Source organism: Heliangelus exortis, chromosome 2 (genome assembly GCF_036169615.1).
Source record: "Heliangelus exortis chromosome 2, bHelExo1.hap1, whole genome shotgun sequence".
Lineage (NCBI taxonomy): Eukaryota > Metazoa > Chordata > Aves > Apodiformes > Trochilidae > Heliangelus > Heliangelus exortis.
This window is the reverse complement of record NC_092423.1, coordinates 65,591,472-65,608,014: the sequence shown is the minus strand read 5'-3', so window position 1 is coordinate 65,608,014 and position 16,543 is coordinate 65,591,472.

Sequence of the window (16,543 nt, the reverse complement as noted above, 5' to 3'; positions counted from 1 at the left end):
TCATCAATCACGGATGTTTAGCGGTGTAGCAGGAGGGAAGGCAGCAGAGTAATTATCCAAATGTAACAAAAGAAAGTCCCCTTTGTGTTGCAGGAAGGACAGGGACGGGGAAAGGGGGTTGTGGGGAGGAATGGATGGAGGAAGCATGAGTGTGTTTTTCTTGTTTCTTTGAAAACATTAATGATGTTTAATGGAAGCCAAAGAACCCACTTGAAGCCATCGTGGTCTCAAAACTATGTACCACATCACTTGTCTAAGGACCTGGCTCCCCCTGTGCCTCTTATTAGCCCAGGTGGCCAGCATTCCATCACCACTGATGTTTGCACTCAGGAATGAGTTTGAATGTACTCTTTTGAACGTATTTTTCAAAAAATGATGCAAATCACTGTGCCCTGACTACATTCAGCTAATTGGCCCTTGCTTTCGATGACATCTGTGGAATGGGGATGAATAAATTGAAAATGAAAGGGTGGGCTGGGGTGGGGACAGGGGGAAGTTAGCATGGCCTGGGGCACAGTGTCACACACGACTGGGGAGAGGCAAGAAGGGTGTTGGGTCTGAGGCAGTCTCAGGTGGCTATGTGCAAGGTGACTTTTTTACTTTGAGACAAAAAAGATTGGTCTTTCACAATTCTCTGCCTCACTGGTACAGACACCTTCTGCAACGCGGTATTTCTCTGTGACTTGAAAGCAGGAATATATAAAAAGCCTTGCAGAGTCTTATGCTGGAGTTACAGACCCTATTCAGTCTCAGGATAAAATATTGGTTTTAGGTGTGCTTCAGAGCTTTATGAAATGATGGTTGCTGGTGTGTGCTAGATCTTGGAAGAAGCAGGTTGGTGAAGCATTCAGTGAAATGCCACTGTATGTTGACCTAGTTAGGACTCTAGAAAAATGAGCTCAGTTATTGAAAGCCCAGAGTTGGCACAAATTAAAAAAGAAAACTCTTGTGTAGATGAAAAAAACAACACAAAATAAAAATCAGTCCACTTGAAACTGAATCAAACACCACAAGATGGAAATGAACAACCATTCATCTACTACTTATTTTTCCAGTGTGCACACGTTGGGCTTTGATTATTTACTCATGCATAACACTCGCTACAGTCAAAAATAAATCAGGAGGGAAAAATACCAGAAATAAAACTCACAGGTTTCTAAATGTTACTTGACACTTCAAAGCAAATCAATCAATAATAGGTAGTCTCGGTAACAGCTTTACTTTTCTTCCAGTACACCCTTCTCCTTTCCCCAGATATGTAGAACTTTGTTTGCCATGCACCTAGAAGATGGGGCTGACATAATCAGGGAAACACATTACAGAGGGGATGAATGTGAATGAAAATGCAGTAACAACGGTTGTCTCTGACTAAAACATAGGAGATTCTGGCCTTGAATGAGCAGATGTCCTACTAGCTAATTCCCAAGATATATTTTGTCTACAGCTGTAGGAAAAGAAAAGGAGGTTCAACTACTGGTACTGGAAAAATGGCTAAAATCAATGCCTTTACAGAAAACTAAAGTTACTTATTTGCTCTTTTAGGGGAAGGTATCAGCCTAAATATAACTTGGGACACTTGTAATTGCCTCCAGTTTAAAGTATGTTATCTAGAGGTCACATCTTGTCCATGGATGGACCTTTCCTATATGGACTTCTCCAATCTTTTTTTGAAAACATCTGAATTGTTAGCCTCCACAACTTCTGCTGGTGAAGAAGGAATTCCACAGTTTAATGAGACATTATATGAAAGAAAACAATGGACTTTTCTAGCTCTTTGATAGAGATTTGCCATTTTTGCCATCCTAAGTGTGAGAAGTGTGCTGCTTTTCTTAGCCATTTTTCATGCCATTTCTTAGCATGTCAAAACCAAAGCAGAAGAGCTGGTCTTCCATGGATGTCTTCTCAGAAATATATGTCAGGATTTTTTTATGCTTTTTAGGAATGGCCACTTCCTGCTTAGCACTTATTCAACATAAAGTCACTCATTTCTCCTGCTAAATGATTTGGTCTACTTTCTCCTCATTTCTGAGCCTCCAGAACAAGATGATTACAAAGACTGTGCTTGAAAATTATTATAAAAGAGCTAAATGGAAATCTGGACACTCTGGATCAATGGGCATCAGACAACTGTATGAGATTCAACAAGGCCAAGTGTCAGTCCTGCATTTGGGTCACAACAGCCCCATGCAATGGGGACATGAATGGCTGGAAAGCTGCCCAGAGGAAAAGGACTTGAGGGTTTTGTTGTCAGCTGGCTGAATGTGTCTCAGCAGTGTGCCCAGGTAGCCAAGAAGGCTAATGGCATCCTGGCTTGTATCAAGGAGTAGTGTGGCCAGAAGAAGAAGGGAAGATTTTGTTCCCCTCTACTTGGAATTGGTGAGACTGCACCTCAAATCCTGTGCTCAGTTCCGGGTCCCTCACTACAAGAAAGACATTGATGTGCTGGGTTGAGTCCAGGGAAGGGCAACCAAGCTGGGGAAGTGTCTGGTTTTATGAGGAGTGGCTGAGGGAACTGTGGTTGAGTTGTTTAGCCTGGAGAAAAGGAGTCTGAGAGGAGATCTTATTGCTCTCTACAGCTACCTGAAAGGAGGTTGTAGTGCTGAGGGGGTCAGCCTCTTCTTCCTACTAACAAGCAGCAGACCAAGAGGTGATGGCCCCCAGATGTGCAAAGGAAGGTTTAGATTGGATATTAGGAAAAACTTATTCACTGAAAGGGTTGTCAGGCACCGGAACAGGCTGCTCAGGGAACCGCTGGAGTCACCATCCCGGGAGGTATTGAGAAGATGTTTAGATGTGGTGCTTAGGGACATGTCCATCCTGCAGCATTACTTTATTTCCCAGCTGAGACTTACAGTTCATGGTATCTGGTCTGTTTCTTTCACTCTCCCAAAACCTTTTTCATAAGTAGGTAGCATGTATCTCAATGTGTTCAAATTGTATAAGACCATTACTCACATTCTTTCCATGTCAGACTCAGCACTTCTGGATAAAATGTGCAGTATAAATAAGAGGCAGAGGAGAAATAATGGTTCAGAAAGTATTCTTTTTTAAAAAGCTAAGATATTTCCTCTAGTTTTTCTGAGTGAATAGCCTCACTTTACCCAATTGGTGTTAAACAGGTGCAATGTCCCTGAGAACAGAGGTGTTCTGGGTGATATATGCTGTAATATGTTTTATTATTGTCCTTGCCAACAACTCTGGCATCCATTTAGCTACCTAATTTATGTGACAGGAACCACTTTCAAGATAGGGAAAACAGATGTTTTTTCCCTTTGCAGATGTGTGCTGAGGTTACTGGGCAAAGCAAGACAGGCAATCCTGATGTCTTTGGCTGCAGCTACATTGGAGAGTTAACAGAGCTCAGTGAAGTGCTGATGGAGGTGGTGGCAGATAAACTAGTGAAGGGCAGGAGAATTTAGTCTCTCCCCACAACAGCAGGAAAGGCTTCCTCTGTGCTTGAGGTCCTTGCTGGAGTGGCAGCAGTGACTGCTACCTGGTTCTTTCCTTCCCAAGGCAGGAATTATATGTCTTGGACTCCTCTTTCTTGAAGAAACAACATTTATTTCTACCTGTGTTGCTGGGGGCATCTAAGTAAGGTCTGCTAAGTCCATTTCATGTGAGATGGTCCATACCTCAAAAACTTCAGTCCAGTCACTGGCAGTTAAATAGCCAGAAGCTCCAGACAGGGAACTTTTTTTTTTTTTTTTTTTTTTCCTGCACTCCTCATTGTCCTATTGTTGGTTTGTTGTTTTGTTTTTTTTTTTTAATTGTATTTAGAAAGTGCCAGGACATTTTATTTCCTCAAATCTCTCTCCACTATTCTAAGTGAAACCTGCTCTTTGTGAAACAGGTTTTCCCCTTTCTTGGGATTCAGAAGTTACAGTAATAAAACTCTCTTTTACTGACATGCCAAAAGAATAAATGCAGCCTTTCAGGGCTCCTGGCTGAATCAGGATGTTAATGAGTAGGGAAACAGCAGTGAAGATGATGGCAAACCAATCAATAATGACTGAGTTACAGTTTAAGAACTGGATGTGTTAGATAGTTATTAACAGTGTAATTATTCATAAATGTGCCTAATTATTCATAATTATTCAGAAACCTTATTACTTCCCTGATTGTCATAAGTGATCTCCAAGGCCAATTATTATTTGATTATGGCCACAGGACTCTATGTTGGTATTGCTTCTTTTGTCCTAGAAAAGTACAGAGAAAGCTGTACTTTTCATGGAAGACTACTGGCATTGAGTAGTCCTTTAAGAACAAGAAGTCTGTGATCTGAAAGCCTCTGTTGTCTTTCCTCTTAGCTCTTTCTTCAGATTTCTTTGATTCCTTTATTACAGAAGCTGCTGCTGCCTCATTAGGGTTTTCTTGTTGTAATTGCTGCATTTGATATCTTAATAGTGTTACAGTGAGTGTGAGGGAGGAAGGGGGAAAGGGGCAGAGGGACTATCAATGCACATGTTTGCAGAGAAATGGAAAGCTCCCCAGGCTGTATGAATGAACCAGAAAGGAGCCAAATCCCAGCTAGTTCAGGTATCTTGTTAAGTCAGAGGGGAGCTCTGTCAGATGTGGATACAGTAGCTTTTAGCCCCTTACAGTAAGAGTCTTCTGTTTTAAACAAACAATTGAGCTTGATGAATTTCCATAAAGACAAGGAGAGAAAAACATATTTTTCATTTGCTTAACTCATTGATACTTAACTCATAAGAATGTCAACTCAAACCTATCTGCAAGCTTGGTCAAATACTGACCCAGATGTAGTCAGGGTGCTGATACAATCGGACTTTATCATTAGAAAATCTGGGATTTTTGTCTGAAGACACTGCACTAATCAAACAGGAGCATCAGCGTCTTTCCACTTTCTTTCCTCCCCTGAAAACATCAGAGCCATTATATTGTGGGGCAGCATTAGTCACATTAAATTAGCATATAGATGAGTTCTGGGGGTAGGAAGGAGGGGGAGCTAGGTTATGATAACCTGATGCTGTAATGCAGAAATCTTTTGGCTTATATACCAAGCCCCACAGAACCCTGAGCTTATTGCACTGGGGAAAACTGCAGTTTCCCAATAGGGATGCAACCAGCCTCTATTGTGTAATTTTACTGACAGTATTTAATAGGAAAATACACACCCAAGCACTGTAGAATCATGAATAAAGCTTCACAAAATCACCCAATTGTCTTAAAAATCATGAAATTAAAATACCTTTTCAGTTTTTATTGTGGTTTGTTTTGTTTTGTTTTGTTTTTCTCTTCTGGTTGGTGAACCAGAGGGGATGGAAAGTTTTTCTTTCAACAGATAGCCAAGTCTGTCCTTTTAATGACTTGAGGGGGTAGAAAAAAAAACCTTAGACATTGCAAAGGCTAACAGGACCACTAGTGGCTCACAACCACTAAGGTGTGAAAAGAAGTGCTGCCCATCTGTGTGGCCATTTCAGCCTCCCACGGGTGTATGTGTTGTAGGAGGAGGTCCAAATAGAAGTACTGTGATTACTCTAATTCTTCCCCATACCTCCATCACAAAGTCTCTGACCAGATACAGTCGCAGATGTGTAGTTAAGTGTCACCCTCACTTCACTGTATAAGGTCAGAAGCTGATCAGATGTGCAGCTCTGCACCCATTGAGCAATTTCACTGGTGGCTGTGGAATCTGGGAAATAAGACCACTGTCCTCTGACAGTGCTCTCACAGCTGAAGACGTGGCAGAAAATAGGTTCATGCTGAGAGAGGGCTACTAAATGTAGGAAACTTCTCAGAAGAAGATGGACTGTGTATCTGCACAGTTCTGAGGTTTTAAAATTCTCTTCAAAGGTTAATGAGAGCATTTCTTCTTTCCATCAGACTATATGATAGTAACAGTTAAATACTGATAACCCTCTTATTTCCTAACAGTCTCTACAGTTTCTGTGATGGGGAATAAAAACATGTAACAGAAATACGTGTGCAGAGTGCAGTCACTTCTCAGCACTTTTTGGAATGAGAACTGTTCAGTCTTCTATTGAATGCTTCAGTACCTGGCAGCAGATCTCAAATAGCACGAGTTGTTGAAGTGAAGTGAAAGGAATATATTTGATTTTTCAACTAATGAGATATTTTTTGCAAGATATATGGCTAAATTGAGAGTTCTTGCAAATAGTACAGAGCAACAGAAGGTTTGTATTTTCTTTAGAATATGTGAACAAAAATAGGAAAATACTAGTCTTCCAGAAAAAGACTGAAGATGACTCCCTGAATAGGCTCCAGAAGCCTATTTTACTGTGAAAGTGAAATTTCTTGTCACATTTGCATATCTTTGGTGTTTTCTCACAAAAATCACAATAGAAATTCAATTTCTCCAAGAGCTATGGGGAAATCAGTGCTCAAATTGCACACCTGGTACACTTCCAGGGAAATGTAATTTGACTTGGCACAGTAGGACAGAACTCAAAAACTCTTTCATGCTTTGGCAGAATGAAAATCAGAAATACTATTTTTTTAACAGTTCAATCCAAATCAGACTCTATCATATGACAGCACCCAAATCTCAGTGAGTCAGATTAAGATGTAGTTTAAATTATTCCAAAGAAAGCTCATGTATGTAACCACCTAGTTATTTTGTAATATTGCCATAAATTGATCTCTGTTACTGTCCACCTAATAAATGTTACTGCAGTTGAGTCCTACTCCAGGTCTCCTTGGGATGAAAACTCAGTCTAGGCCCAGAAACACAAAGTTATAGTAACTGCTAGAATCATTAGACATATCTGATCAGAGATTAAAAATAGAGTATAAACTTTTCATTGAACACTTTCTGTACTGTGCTCTTTGTTTCTCATCAATCCAGAGAAGAGGATGGATGTGTAAAAATATAGAACATATAATATTACAGCGTAATTGCTAAAGCAGAGCAGAATATCTTACATATATGTTTTTAAATATGGCTGCAGCTTTCTCACTTGTAACACAAGCTATAGCTATCTCACTGTCTTCTGCCTCCCTGAAAGAAGAATGTTTCACTGCATGATAAAGTAAAAGGCTTAGATTGTTCTTAGGTCATATGAGATGAGAGTCAAAATTTGCAGAGCCCCAGTGCCTGAAGAATTAAAAGGTTGCTTCCTTTCCATGAGCCTAAAAAAACAAGGCTGCTTTTTCACAAAGCACAGCAAACAGCCATCAGGTGAATTTTAATTCCTTTAAGCAAAATTAAGCAAATCCTCACAGGTAGCAAGAGCTACAGCCCTACATTAAAAAAAACAAAACAAAACCAAACCCAAAATGAACACCAACAACAATGCAAAAAACAAACAAAACCAAACCCCAACCAAACAAAAAACCCCAACCAACCAAAAAAAAAAAAAAACAACCCACAAAATCACAAGAGAAAATGATCGTGTGTCTGTGTTATTTTTTCCCCCTCCCCTTGTGGCTTCAAAGAGTGAAAATGGAAGAATGTGACTGCAGAGCATAATGGGTCAACACCGCAGCTCTGATCGCTGGAGCATACACTCTAAATTTCACGCTACATTAGTTAGATTTTAAAACCTAATCTGCTCCTACTAATGTTTTATTGGTAATTCTATGAAAACACAGATTGCTTGACAACAACGGGGACATGAGAGAGACACCTGGTAATCTACAAGTCAGTGACACCCCAATGATCCTGCACTCCAGCACAACCAGGGTACCCCAGCTCATGGGAGTGCACAGTAACAAACCTCCTTTCAGGTCTCATTGCTCTCTGCTGTAACACTGAAGGCCATTTTACCAATTAATTTTTTTCCTTGGTGTCCACATAACTCTGATGTATTGATCTAGTAAGACTGTATCATGCACTGAAATGTTAACACGTTGGCATGGTTTGAAAATGAACTGAGCTCAGCCAGTTGCTGTTGGAGGGACCAAGAAGGTTTTGGCTAAACTGTCACAAGGCTATTAAAATGCTGTGCTACAGTACCACACATTTTTATTTTTTTATTTTTTTATTTCTTAAATTTAAGATAGAGTAGTGATCACTAATCACTACGCTAGAGAACTATACTTGCTTTTTCCTTGCCTAGCTCCACTGGTCTTTAATTATTCCTCTAAAACCAGAGCACTAGCAACAAAAGCAACTGGAGCTGTAGCACAGTGACACTTTAAACCAAACTAGGTTGGTTCTTTGATTACCTCTTGCTATAGCCCCAGATGCACATCCCCACTGCATGCCCTGAGTTGGTACTGTTTGTTTGATATTGCCATTAAGTGCTTCAAGAAATTAAACCTCTTTAACACCTATTACTTTGCTAAAAACTAAAACCTCTTTACTTTGTTTTTTTTATGGATAATTTTGGGTTGGCTTAGCTCTCTGGATTGCCTTCTCATGGGATCAGATGTGTACCAGGGCCAGACAAGAGAGGAGCCAGACACACTTTGCTGGCAGAGTGGGGAGAAAAGGGGCTCAGGTTTGCCAGGACCGGCAGCAGCAGCCTGGTAGATTGGCTCCATTGCTTGTGGAGCTGCAGCCCTATGTCCCATGAGCTTGACCTTCAGCAGCCTTGTGAGTAAAGTGCTCTTCTCAGAGCTATGAACAAGTCAGCCAGAAGTTTGGCAGAGGGCTTCAGGGTCAAATGTCATATTAGGCATTGAAAGTAGTGAAATTATAATACTCGTTATGATCTCCACAATTACTGAGACTCAAACCTCAACATTTAATTTATCTTCTTTGAGAAATTCACCAATGATCCTTTCTAATAGAACTGGGGATGCTAGGACAGAATTCTTATTTGGTAGACCAGATATTCCATGCATTCCAGGCATAATCCATTCCATTTTTAGCATACTTTGTAAGCCTTTCCTTTTTCATTTCACACTCGTTGTAACCCCAGCTCTCCTATAACAGTATAATTGTTCTGGACAAAATTTAATTTACAGTGCTCTTACTTTCTCTTTTTTTATTGTAATAATTGTTTTACAGATGTATTACAAATAATCAGGGTCCTGTACATTACAAACCACTGCACAGAGGCACAGACTGAATAGTCAGGTTGTAATTCAGTCTCTAGGCTGAGAGGTTTGCTACCATACCCAAACCCTTAAGCTATATTCTTCAGTGTGGGACATTAGCAGGATCCCTCGATTGAATTACAGCATTGTATTCCATCTGGGACTAAGTATTGTAGTGTACTTAACATTGTACTACATAGGGAGGCGTGAGAGTAATGGAATTTTGCAGTAATAAGATTTTTTTTTTATTAAATGAAAAGTAGGCACATAATATACCCAATTATGTAGCATTAGTGGAGTTAGAAATAAAGTCCTCTGTAAAAACATATCTGAAAAATAAGAGTTAGATTTTTTTTCTAGATGCTATAATGTGCTGCTAATATATAAGCAACATCTTAGAGCACTGAGGCTTTCTCAAAATGTAGAACTTGCTATGCAGTTTTAGATGGATTTTTATAACAATAATTACAACATATTGGTAAGAGATGTTTTAAATAAAGCAACCTACCTACCCCAGTTCAGTAAGGTATTTGGTCACATACTTCAACTCATCCTTGTAAACACTAACTTCATGTACACGTATACATTTCAAATGCTTTAAAGATGTTCTCTGAAATCAGTGCTAAAAGTTCTTTTCAGTTTTTCATTCTGTTTAACAAATCTAAATATCAGAGAGAGGATGGTGGAAGAGCATCAGCCAGCAGGTGAAAGAAGAGCAAACATCAGTTCAAAATCTGCTTTTCTCTACACTGACTTGAGTAATCTCATCTGATGTAGTTAATATGAAAAACTAGAAGCTTTACATTTATATAGGAAGACAAGAAGTCATAAAAAACAGGCAGACACAACAGAAATAATTCAGTATCATATATTTTTCTTTTTAATTAATATTTCATGACCAGTTAACCAGCAGTCTGTTATCTTCCTAATAAAGTAAAGGTATTATTACCAATAAAAAATATTTATTGCCACATTTTATGTTTTAATCAAGGGCAAACCCCTCAACATATTCTTTTTTAGCTCCCTGCCATGGTGAATGATTAAGTAAAAAAATAGCTTTTTATGCTAAAAAGAAAATGCTATGCATTGATTAGTTAATTAACACAATGTCCTTTGGAAGTGCAATAAATCTGGAAAATGAGGGAGAAATAGGGATACTAATCTAAAGAATATGGTGTGCAACTCAAGTTCTGGTTTCACTGTGCTAATATCCATTTTGTCATTGGCTCTGGGGGCCAGAATTTCCCCCTCAGTCCTTACTGCATAGATGGAGAGTATTAAGGGATCTGAGAAATCCAAGGGAAAGTGCTGGGACTTGAGGCTACCAACAACACCAACTGGAGAAAGTGCAAGTGCAAGAAATACGTTCTTTAATACTCAAAATAAAATCTTAATGAGCCCCTACTGTACAGTGGGAAAAATTTCCAATTACTGGTGGGTGATAATTTGGCAAATTGAAGGAACCAGGCATCTCAAATCAATTCAGATCTGAATTTGCATCATGCTGTAAGCAAAAATAACTAATGTGTTTTAAGTGGCCTTCATTTCATTTTCCTCTTAATTGTTAACACCTGCCTGGTTACTATTCAAGTAACCAGTTTTACCATTTTCTAAAAAAAAAACAAAACCACAACCCAATTTTAACTTTTAGGAGTGGACAAGGTGTATTTATTTTACTACTACTACTGCTGCTGCTGCTGCTGCTGCTACTGTTACTACTATTAGTGCTGTTGTTACTATTAATCATTACATAAACAATTATTTCTGAAAGCAATAACTCTTTGAGTTATTGCTTCTGGGTTTGATAAGACAGAGTTGATAATTTTGGCTAGTACAAATATATTCCCTGTTATTTGCTACTACCTTCTTAGAGTCTTTGCTCAAAACATATTTTCTTTAAAAAAAAAACCCTCATAATCCTGTTTGGTTCTATCCAACATGGACAGAAAATCGTGTACCTGATCTATACGATGCTCAGCATTTCACAAGAATTCCTTTATGTTCAAGTTTCCTAGTGAATGACACAGTGGGAAAAGGACAAGATGCATTGTACCACACATCTTACTTATGCCTGTGTTTACAATATGCATGTTTGATTTCTTAAGTTTTGTAATCAGATGCTAGTATGTTTCTGTTTTTCAGAGCCTTGCTCCTCTACCACATTAAAGGTTTCAAATTTTACAGATTAGTATCTGATTTAATACATTCTAGAGTTAAAATAACAATGATAAAGCTGAATGAATAGTAAGGATCAACCTAAAGCCAGACTGAGATGACTTGTACTGCTGAGGAAGTGGAAGAATTTTATTTTGACAGGACGATTTCTTCCTTTTTTGGTCTCACTTCATGTTATTCTTCCAGCTAGAAGTGTAGAAAGGATTACTGAATTATTTGCAGCTGCTTTAATAAACAAACTATAACAGACCAAAACCCTATAACAAACTACAGCTCCACATACAGATATGTATCTATTGTGTACACTCATGATATGTGAAATGCACTTATTACATCTATTAATTATTTATTAACCCTTTATAAACCACTTAAAAGCAGAATGCTAATATCAAGCACAATCTCATGGGAACCAGGGATCATTTTTCCCAGCAGATAAGTAGTATTTTCAGACTGATCATTTAGTAACTTCATATTTCATGGACAAGAGTATAGAAAGAATCCATGTATTTTTGTACATTCCAGGAACAAATTAAGTCCCAGTTTACTGCATGCCTTAGCCGTAGCATTTTTCAAATATGTGGGTTGGGGAGTGTAACCATTTTTTACTTAAGAAATGCTTCTCTAGAATTCAAAACCTTTTTTACACAAGTCCTGTTATGAAAATAATAGTTTTTTCCAACATGTTCTAAAGTTTCCAGGATTCTCATTCTGAATATTCAATACAAAGATCTCCTTGTTCTGAAAATGCTGTCATTGACTAAAGTTTGCTTCTTTTTTTTTTTTTTTTTTTTTTTTTTTTTTTTAAATTTCTCTATCTGGGGATTTTTGGATCACTTTGCTCTGACATCTGAAGTACAGAGGCGTTAAGAGTTGTCACCAGCTGTGAGGAAGAAGAAAGCGGACCAGAAGAAAACCGAACGCCATTAATGACTTCTTAAAGACACATCCAGCTTTATCATATTTGCAGTAACTGGCCTGAAAGTCAAAAAAAAGTTTACAATAACTGCTGTCTTTCTCTCCTTTCTACTACTCTCCTAACTGCAAAAATATTTTAAAAAACAAAGCCAGCTCTGACTGTTTTACTTCTTAATTTTTCGAGCCTTCCCTTCCCAGATCTAAAGCATAAGGCTCAAGGTTTTAAATAGAGTTCCCCTTTAAACAAAGATAAAATTCACTACTGAATTTAAAGGACCAAAGACAGAGTGCTTTTGAAAATCATTACTGAAAATCACATGAGCAATGTGGGAAATCAACTTTCTCTTCATTTTTTTAGATTATCAGCTCATAAGCTCCTGTAATTGATACTGGTGATTGCAATTGGGTCATACAAGGCTCTGCATACCACACTGCTGGTCTCAGGAGATAAACTTTCATGATCATGCCCATGGTTTATCTCAGCAGGAACAAGTCACTTTTAAGGTGCGTCATCCTCACTTTTTCTTTTTTTAAAGGCTACCTACAATGAAATTAATTCAACCTGAAATTAATTCCTATGCAGAAAGAACATGTATGATATACACACTATTTGCTTTTGCATCTGAGCCTGGTGCAAGCTATCTGTGCATCCTTGACAGCATCCTTGTTGACATCTGAAGGACAGTCCTCAGCAGTCAATCAAAAGCCCAAGGTTGAAAGAAGCTGACATGATGCCCATCAAAGTCTTCTCATTAAAACTGATTTCAGATTGCAAGTTGACTCTCCTTGACCAGAATGACTCTCTAGATGTTCCTGTAGTGTATAAGGCATTGCTCAGACAGTTAGTAGCCCCAGCAGCAACTTGTGCAACATTTTTTATGTCCAGAGGGTCAGATGAATTCTCCTTCACGGGATGTTTCTTCCATGCCCTCAGGGACCAAAACGATTGATCGTCAGTTGTTTCTGTTTTATTAATTAATGAGGGTGCTATTTAAATGCCTCTGAGATGTCATTCGTAAGGATGACTTCTATATTAGCTGGCTGGGTCAGTTTTAGGTACTCACTACTACAACCTCTCCCACTACATATAGTTTTCTTTTTCCTATCTTTTTTTTTTCTGATGTAATTCTCACCTACTTAAAAAATAATTCTACATCCTTGAAGTCATGGTGTCTTCTCAATGGGGCTTTCTGTAGACTCAACTATACAGCACTGCACAATATTCTTTGCTTGGCATTTCATATTTACTTTTATGTTTTCATACAATTAATCTGTCAAATCTTTTTGGTTTTTCATTTCTCATTTCTAATAGAAAAAGCATTGTATTTGTTTTAATTTTTTTCTACTCTTCTTATTTTTCAGAATTGCTTTCCCCCACCCCTCCATGAGATTGAATCAATTGTGGGTACAATAATAACAGAGCCACATGAATCCTACAATATCGTAGTACAAGATGGACTTAAAGAATCTGAACCTTGTATACAGCCATGTATTTTCTTTGCTGGTTTTGTTACAATGTTGTAGTTACAAAGCCGTAATTCATCCCTTGGAGTATTATTTTCCAATCTCAAAACCCACAGAATTTGCTGAAATTAGGCAACTTTTGTGCCATCTAGTGGCCCCTCCTCTCTAAATAAGAAATTCACCTGGAATTCCCCTGCCTAAAATTCTATGTGTCTCTGGTCTTCAAGTATGAATGAAACCTTCATCAGTATTAAACTGTAAACTAAAGAGTCAGAAACTTTAACTATTAAGAGTCTCCTTTGTTATCTTTTATTGCAGTTTTCCCTTGGTCATTTACCCCTTATCTCTCCAAGCACTTGCCCATATCTGGCCTCTGACATAGGGAGGATTATCATCAATGTTAATCTTTTTATTGCTGCATTTTATTTCTGGGCTCAGATCCTGTCATTTCCAGTCACTTTTCACTCAGATATTTTGATGCTTTCACCAGGTGAGTCTCAGTTTACCCCTATTCTGTTGTAGAAAATGGAATAAATTGCCACTAGTGTAACTCAGCAGAGATACAGTCAGTATATACTAGGAAAGATGATGAATCTTTTCAAATAGCTATACTGATAGCTGTACTAGCCAGTTTTTTGATTCTTGCTGCCTGAAGTCAGTCATCTCCACCTATATTTGGGCGCCAAAACAGCAGTAGAGTCACAAAGTTTCCAGACTCTGCAAAGTTGGGCAGATCCCATTGGCTTCAGAAGCAATTTGAAATGCTGAAAATGCTATCCCATCCCACATCTGAACTCTTGTTGTGATGGTCCTAAAAATATAATTGCATCTGTGCTGTCCCACTGACGCACTTCAGACACTAAACCCCAGTATTCAGTCTAGCCAGGCTGAATGTGGGCATGTTCTGGAGGTGAGTGATATCAAATACAAGCCTAAGACTAATTGCAGACTGCTTAGATAAGAAGCAATGGATAATGAACAAGGGCTGCCATGCAGTGAGAAAAATCTGTCTTGAGTTGTGTATGAAAGGTTCTGCACTTCAGCTACGTTATCCCGTAAGGACACTGAGTTCCACAGACTCACTGAGGACCAACATATATGGGAAAGATCCTCTGCTGGATCTTTCTGACAGTCTGACACGTGCCTATTCACATCACTACCCAGATTTTCTCCTACAGTCTGTGTCAGCATCCCATCTGGACACCACTCAAAAATTTAACATCTAAACCCTGCTTTAGTCAGGAGATACCAGGGCCTGGGTTCTTTTTGTAGCTGTCCTTTTGGCATTCATCTGAAGGATTCCAATGGGTACTCTCTCCAGATTGGGACTGCAATATTTACTTGAATTAGAAGATTTAAGCCTTCTTCCTCAAGTCTTCACTGTACCCTGGGATACTCTATTTGAAAAGGGACTTTATTATGATGACACTCATTTATAAAACCCACTGGTTTGAGAAATGGCCCAAATAATAAATCCTGTCAGAATAATTACAAGACTATGAGGCTAGCAGTGATATTTTCTCTGCTAATTGTACTTAATTTACTGTGAAGTCTTTCAGTGGCTCCTGTAGCTTGAGAGTAGCGAGTTGTGGTGCTGCTGTGTATACCAGGAGGAGAAGATTATCAGTTAGGTAGCTCAGTAAGAACCATTACCAAAGGAAACCTGGAAAGGGAAGGGAAGGGAAGGGAAGGGAAGGGAAGGGAAGGGAAGGGAAGGGAAGGAAAGGAAAGGAAAGGAAAGGAAAGGAAAGGAAAGGAAAGGAAAGGAAAGGAAAGGAAAGGAAAGGAAACCTGGAAAGGAAACCTGGAAAGAAAACCTGGAAAGAAAACCTGGAAGGGAAAGGAAGCTTGGAAAGGAAAGGAAAGGAAACTTGGAAACAAAATTTGGAAAGGAAAAATGAGCAACACACTGAAACACAACTGACTGATTTTCAGCTGTCACTGACTGATTTTCAGGCTGCTTCCCAAGGAATAAGCTCATGGAATCATTTTCTCTGCTTGCATATGTGTATGTCCAGCCCTCCCTGGGACCGTTTGAGTTTATTGATCAATATCAGCAGAATTTCACAGAGCAGTAGAGATTTCTGATAGATTAAGCACCTTTTATCTTAGTTTACCTTTCTTCTCTGGATAGAACAATGGACCCAAGATACCCAGGAGGTCAGCAATGTTAAAAGCTTTTAATGGATGGACCCATGACCATCAAGCTCATCTGACAGCTGAGTGTGGCTGGACAAAATCCAGTGTTGTGACATGTGCCAATTTGAAGGCAGTTGTTAAAGAAGCTCCTCTCAAATTGCAAGGCAGATGACAGGAACAATTGCACTGGTTAAACTCTCTCCTCTTTGTCTCTTCTGCCTATTACCTCTTTTGCATTAGTGAGGCTGACAAGGCCCATAATAAGATCACCCGCCTGTTTTTCCCCCCTTTCCTTCCCCCACTAGATAGAGATCAGTGCAGGCAAGGGGAAGAAAGAGGATTGATTTAGATGGACCTAAAAAAGGTGTTCTCATCTGAAACCAGGTGTTCCTAATGCCTGCCATAAGATTTATTACAGTCTACATCAAGCAGCACATGCTGTGCATTCCTGAGTAATTGGGATTCAGCATCCCATAGTCTGATGGGCACTGACCTCTCCTTGCAAGCTCTCTTAGGTGTCTGAGCTTCTTTATTCCAGCTTCCATCCCCCAAACTACCTTTTCTGTCATATCCCAGCAGATACTTTATGACATGTTGCCATGCTGGGAAGCCGGCATGAACAATATTATACTGCACCCAGCCTGGGGCTACTGTGGGAAATGGTCAGATATCTGAAGTTTAAGCTAAATAATATGGTCTTAATGAGATCGTGTGGACTAGAGATCAAAAACATAACCAAAAGGTAAAAAGTTCAATCAGCTTTGTCTGTGTGCAATAAGAGTGACCACAGCAACTTCCCACAGAGTCCTTCTGCAAGGTTACCAGAGAAAATGTGGCTGAAAGGGGCTGAGCAGAAGAAAATATTTCTCTTGAGCACTTTTGACTC